The 6,000-nt window shown below is 44.7% G+C and overlaps 1 protein-coding gene across 1 annotated transcript in view; it reads right to left on the minus strand.

The window, feature by feature from the left end:
• Nucleotides 1-4,811, minus strand: part of LOC110489774 (microtubule-actin cross-linking factor 1, isoforms 6/7-like) — a 39,090-nt gene extending 34,279 nt beyond the window's left edge. Inside the window, exon 1 of the mRNA XM_036948417.2 lies at nucleotides 4,407-4,811. The gene's annotated coding sequence lies outside the window, so the exon portion shown is untranslated. The remainder of the gene's footprint in view (nucleotides 1-4,406) is intronic.
• Nucleotides 4,812-6,000: the final 1,189 nt, after the last annotated feature.

Raw genomic sequence — 6,000 nt, forward strand, 5'->3', positions numbered from 1 at the left:
TGGGGTGAGCATCCAACTGTAAAATCATTCCTCTTTGACCCCCCCAAAACAGTTTGATTTATGTGAAATGTTTTGTTGATCTCTGATGTTATTGGACCAACTTTGAATAATGCTAAATATCATATTATTTGCAATGTGCAATTACTTGTGAAAGTAATCACTAACTTAAACATGGTGAAAACCACTACAACTGCAGAAACATATCCATGAGAGGTTAACTACCTATTCACTCCATCTATATCCACACGCCGCCACAGCCCATTTGTTGAGAGAGAGGGAGTAGTACAGTAAAATCAACTGAAGCACAGCAGAGCCAGGGACTCCTGGCTGGCTTACTGTGCAGACAAGGCTGGTTCTTTGTCATCCTTGGACCACATGCACTGATATGGGCTCTCTTGGTCTTGGATGGCCTGCAACGTTCTGGCTATTGAAATGTGTGTGACAGGCCTGTCCACTGAAAGCAGAATGTTGAAGGATACCCACTGTTAGGAAATCCACTGTTGAGCTCTGGCAGGCAGGAACAGTTCTCCCCTGCCAGCTCTAGCCCTCTCCGAGCCCAGCCCGGCCCTGGGGACACTATTTAGCCCATAATCAAATATGACATGCATAAAAACGGCCCCTCTTTTTTTGTGTGTGCTGAGGAGGGGGTGGAGGAAGTAGGGGTGGCTGTGCTGGGGGAGGAGGAGGGGGGGGGGGGGGGGCGTGACGGTTGAGGGCAGTGGTGCGTAGTCGGGGAATCACAGATAAAAGATGTCTATGATGACACAGGACACCGTTCCGCTTTCCGATCTGCTTGTGATGACCTGACATAACTGCAGAGACACTGGGCTCAAGAAGCATTGTAAACAGGTTGTACTGTACAGTATTCTGAATGATAATAGGAGCATGATGGCTGCTGTGGCTGATCACTAACAAATCATATCATCCCAACAATTTGGACTGTAAGCCAACATGTATTTAACCTCTTTACATGGCTTACAATGCATCCTTTTCCAAGAGTTCATTGACTAATTCCAACATAACTGCCATGAATTTTTATCCATGACTAGGGACGGTTTCAGACTGTCTGTTACTTCTCCACAGTATGGTCATTGTAATGACAGAGGGTTCAAAGAAGAGTGTAATTATCCTGGCCTATAGGGGCTGAGGTGGACCCATCGGGGCAACCAGGGAGGGGCTCTGCTATACTCTGCTGTTACTGCTTCCTCTGAGGTCAGAGTGGATTAGTGCCTGTGGATCGACAACAGGTCATTCCAGGTCACGGCTGGTCGCAACTGGTCTCAGATGGTCAGGTCAGATAAATTGGGGAAGTTCGCTCCAAAAAACCTGCCAAGAGGGTTTTCTGTTTTCTGGCTCGCTGGACCAGAAGACGCCAGATTTTACAGTGCCGTCTTGCTGGCTGTATCCGCTCTTTGTTTTTTGCTTACAATGAATATTCAGTATTGACAGGTTAGGAGCTCGAAACAATTAGCTGAATGACTAGATTCGGCTGTTCTCTTTCCTGGAGAGAAAACAGCTTGTTCGGCTTGTAGTAGGACACAACCTCATTGTGTCTCTGTCAGCAATTTCATGTCATACTGTAATTCTATTCTATTCATAATTCTATTCAGTTCATTCTGTTTCACAGCCATGGTCCACATGAAATACCAGGATGTGCCTGTCTTCTATTATATAATAAGGCTGTCGCTGAAATGAAAATTTTTGATTAGACCTCTCCATGTGCATTTTAGTAATTAGAGTCGTATTATGCACATGTCTGCAGCCCAGATGATGTAGGCCATTGCATGGAACCCAGGGGGAATCAGAGAGGAGAGTGGCTCACAGACAAAGCCCCAGCTCAAGATCAATGATTACCCTGTTAGCCTTAATCACAGCCTCATATTCCCCAGAGGAGAACCAGAGAGTATCTGCGGCCAGGCGGCTGTGTCCATGTTCAGGAGGTTAACAAACCAAGGCAAAGGGTGTGCCATGTCTGACTGGCTATTGCACCTGATGTGCTCCCATATGGTGCAGAAGTCTAAGGCACTGCATCTCAGTGCAAAATGTGTTACTACAGACCCCGGTTCAATTCCAAGCTGTTTCACAACCGGCTGCGATTGGGAGTGATAGGGCGGTGCAAATTTGGCCCAGCGTCGTCCGGGTAAGGGTTTGATCGGGGTAGGCCGCCATTGTTTTCTTAACTGACGTGCCCCGAGTTCAAAAAAAATAAATGTGTAGCCTGGAATTCGAACTGATATGTCCTGTTTCCCCGCACTGTTTCACTTCAAAATAGAAGACAATGGAAACAGAGTATATCAGGTTGGATCCCAGGCTACATGAGTGTGCTCCTGTAAACTATTCCTATGAGACATACTGCATGTAGCGTGAAGATGCTGTGAGTCATCCTGCTGACACACGTACTACATTAACAGCGAGATGCCATCTGAAAACAAACACCGAGGTTGCTAATTACCGCATCAATCTAATCAAATAAAATCGAACAGTCTTTTGTCACATGCTTAGTAAACAACAGGTGTAGACTAACAGTGAAACTCTTCCACACGGCGCTTCCCAACCACGCAGAGAGAAAAATAGAAAACAATAGCACAAGGAATAAATGCATATCGAGTAACGGTAACCTTGCTATATACACAAAGTACTAGTACCGAGTGGATTTGCAGGAGTACGAGGTAATTGAGGTAGACATGTACATATAGGTATGGGTAAAGTGACTAAGCAACAGGATAGATAATAAACAGTAGCAGCACCGTATGTGAAGAGTCTAAATGTAGTGCAAAAAGGGTCAATGCAGATAGTCCAGGTAGCTATTTGTTTAACTATTACAACAACCAAACTAACAGTTATGTATTTCAACTCCACTGTATGGTAATTGGGTCATTCTAAGAGCCCATCCTCCAGGTCCATCAAAATCTAAAATAATCTGCAAGGCCATACAGAAATGTAACTAAGAATTCAAATGACCCAAGCAATCATTCTGCAACAGGCTAACCAATTGCTCAACTATCCTGTTTTGACATATTTTAATAAGACCACATGATACGAATGTGCACAGTAGCTAGTTCTGCGCTAAAGCTGAAGCCAGACAACCACTTCACCGAACCCATATCTCAGATGACCCGGTCCAATCCTATCCACCACTTCACCTCCCATAGAAATGACCCTCGATTTAGACTCCGCCCTTTGTGTGCTCTCAAGACTGATGTATGATCCATCCCTGCAGACCATTTCCCGATGCATCCAATTTAGTCACAATAAAGGGCTACTCTGCAATATATGGAACACACAGTGAGACCTGAAAGGGCAGTGAAAGGTCTGACACTATGAACTCAATCGTTACAAATTGAAATCTATGTGTCACTGATAAAGACACGAGACCAAGCTGGATGTGTGTGTGCTTCTGTTTCGGCGAGTATCTGCGAGAAGCACAGTCCCACACCCACACCCACACCAACATACACTCACACACAAAAGAGAGTCTGGTGTTTTGGTACAATAGTTTCAGCGTGTATCCAAACCCCAAAAAATGGATCCAATGATGGGCAAAGCCGACCATTGATTCCATTAACCATGGAATAACAATCATGAATTACAATCTTAGAGCCCCACAAAGATAGGCCAGTCACTATTCACGGAGGGTCTCTATGTGGTAATCAAGATAAGAGGTCTTCTAATTAAAGCTGACAGCTGTGCATTCACCAGTGAGATTTCTTATGACAGATATGAAAAAAGGTCATCCGTTCATGACTAAAACAGAACAAAGCGTGCCACAAACGATTGTGTCAAACTGTTTGGTTGATTTAAACACCTCACATTGCATCTAGGAAATAACATTACATCTCGAATAAATTAAACCCATAATGCAAATTGGCTATGGTAAGACATTATGTGATGGTTGCATCCAATGGTGAAATTGTTTGATATTTTGGTGAATTGCATTTAAAACAGCACATGCTGGTTCTAACACCACAATGCAATTTTTTACCATTCTGATCCTGACAAAATGTAGCAATGGTGCATATAATTTTCCCAATTTCACATATCACACTCACTACTTTCTTCCTGAATCAAATCTGTAAATTATAACATTTTATTTTGCACATTATTTCTGCACATTACCATTATCGTGAAGACATTATACTTACAACTGTATCAAACAATCAAAAAGACATATTTCCTACGTGGGGAGTAAAAATAAAAACATACGTCTAGGTTCACATTCACTGTTCAGACTCGGAACTGTCCCTTTGAGCCAATGTGGACCAGTGAACCAATGGACACTTTGCATCATCGCAAGCGCTTCCGAGCTACAATCACAGATGAGTAAACTCCTACTGAACTTTTCCTATAAGCCAATCCAGGCCTGGTGGCAGTTTTGGCGGTTTGAGATTTAGGTGACGCACACTTACCCTGGAGCAGAGACGAGCACAACGGCTAGAGCAAAGGAATTCAGCTAGTCCTCAGTCACCATTCAAAAAGGAGAGAAAAAAATCCTGCCTTGTTAGAGCATCCTTTAAATGGCCTCCCTCCCCTCCCAAGAAGTCTCCTCACACACATGCATATTCTCTCACACACATACACTCACAACTCACTCAGACATCCGCATATCAAAACACACTTTCTAAACAAAAACACACAAGGCCTGATAACCCATGCTTTCCCGTTGCCCACAGCCACAGGCAAACAATGTCCTCCTCTCCCCTCTCACAGCACCACCCTTCTCCCCTCCCACTGGCTCCGCTCCTCTCCTTTTCTCCTTTGTTGTTGGAGCTCCGATAGAGGAATTCTTTCCTTGTTCACACCACCAATAGGACGATGGTGCACCCGGATCAAGACAATGTAGTACCAACGGCTCAACTAGATTCCCTCAGTTCCCAGACAGGAATAGTTCTCACATTGAGGTCACACTCTGGTAGCTCCATATGACCGTAGACCAGTGGTACAATCTACACCGCTTGTGCTCCTGTACCAGACAGTTAGACAGCGAAGTGCTTCCCTTTACCTTTCTCCTTTCGCTTTCCCTCCCTCAATCCCCCCCCCCCCCCCCCCCCCCTTTGTTAGCCCCTCCCCTAGAAGGTTTTATTTTGGCTCTGAAACTCCATGCTGCTTCTGGTGAAAAGAGAGAGAGTGAGGAAAAAGCTTTCTAAAGAGCCCCGGGCCGCCCTCCTCGAAACATTCACATGCCTCCAGCTGCCTCCAGTCCCTTCTCTCTGTCTCTAGCTCACACAGCGCCGGCAGGGGCGAGCAACGCAAAGGCCACAAAAGGAGGGACCTTCACCCACCCACACCCAACCCCCCCATCTCCATTCAGAGTCAGTGCAGCAGCCTCCACAGCAGAAACAAAGACAACTAATTACTGTAAAACATCTCTGATTTACTTTTTTCAAATCACTTCCAGACCCTTACAACTCCAATGATAAATCAAAAAAGTGTAAATGAAGACGAAACTGAGAAAATTGGATGTGGGCAAAATAGACCTCTCTGACTCCTGGGAAAGCAATGATGGAACCCTGTGGATGTCATTCATCAAACTACATTTGCGTCTAACTACATCTCAAATATACAATAGCATCTACATGTGATTTGTCTTTTTACATTAACACTATGTAACCTAATTGCTTTATTTCCTGTCCTACCTATTACATGGAGACTAAGACTAGGGAAACCAACACCCCAGTTGAATGAAACCAGCTAATCACACATTCATGTGATCACCTGGAGATTATGTGTGTAGTGATCTCTCCCCGGGATCAAAGCTGGGATTATTACTAGCTGTGAGTAAGTGGACAGGTGCAGGGCAGCAGGTGCACTGGAAGCCCTGGAGGACAGGTGCATTTTAGGTCACCCCCTTCAAAGAGGTGTTAATTCCCTGAAGCCCTGAACAACCTCATTTAACATGTCTGTCTGTCTGTCTGTCTGTCTGTCTGTCTGTCTGTCTGTCTGTCTGTGTGTCTGTCTGTCTCTCCTTATCTTTCTCTCTCCCTCCTCCAATATTCTCACCCT

This window comes from Oncorhynchus mykiss, chromosome 2 (genome assembly GCF_057628025.1).
Source record: "Oncorhynchus mykiss isolate SJ-2025 chromosome 2, ASM5762802v1, whole genome shotgun sequence".
Taxonomy (NCBI): domain Eukaryota; kingdom Metazoa; phylum Chordata; class Actinopteri; order Salmoniformes; family Salmonidae; genus Oncorhynchus; species Oncorhynchus mykiss.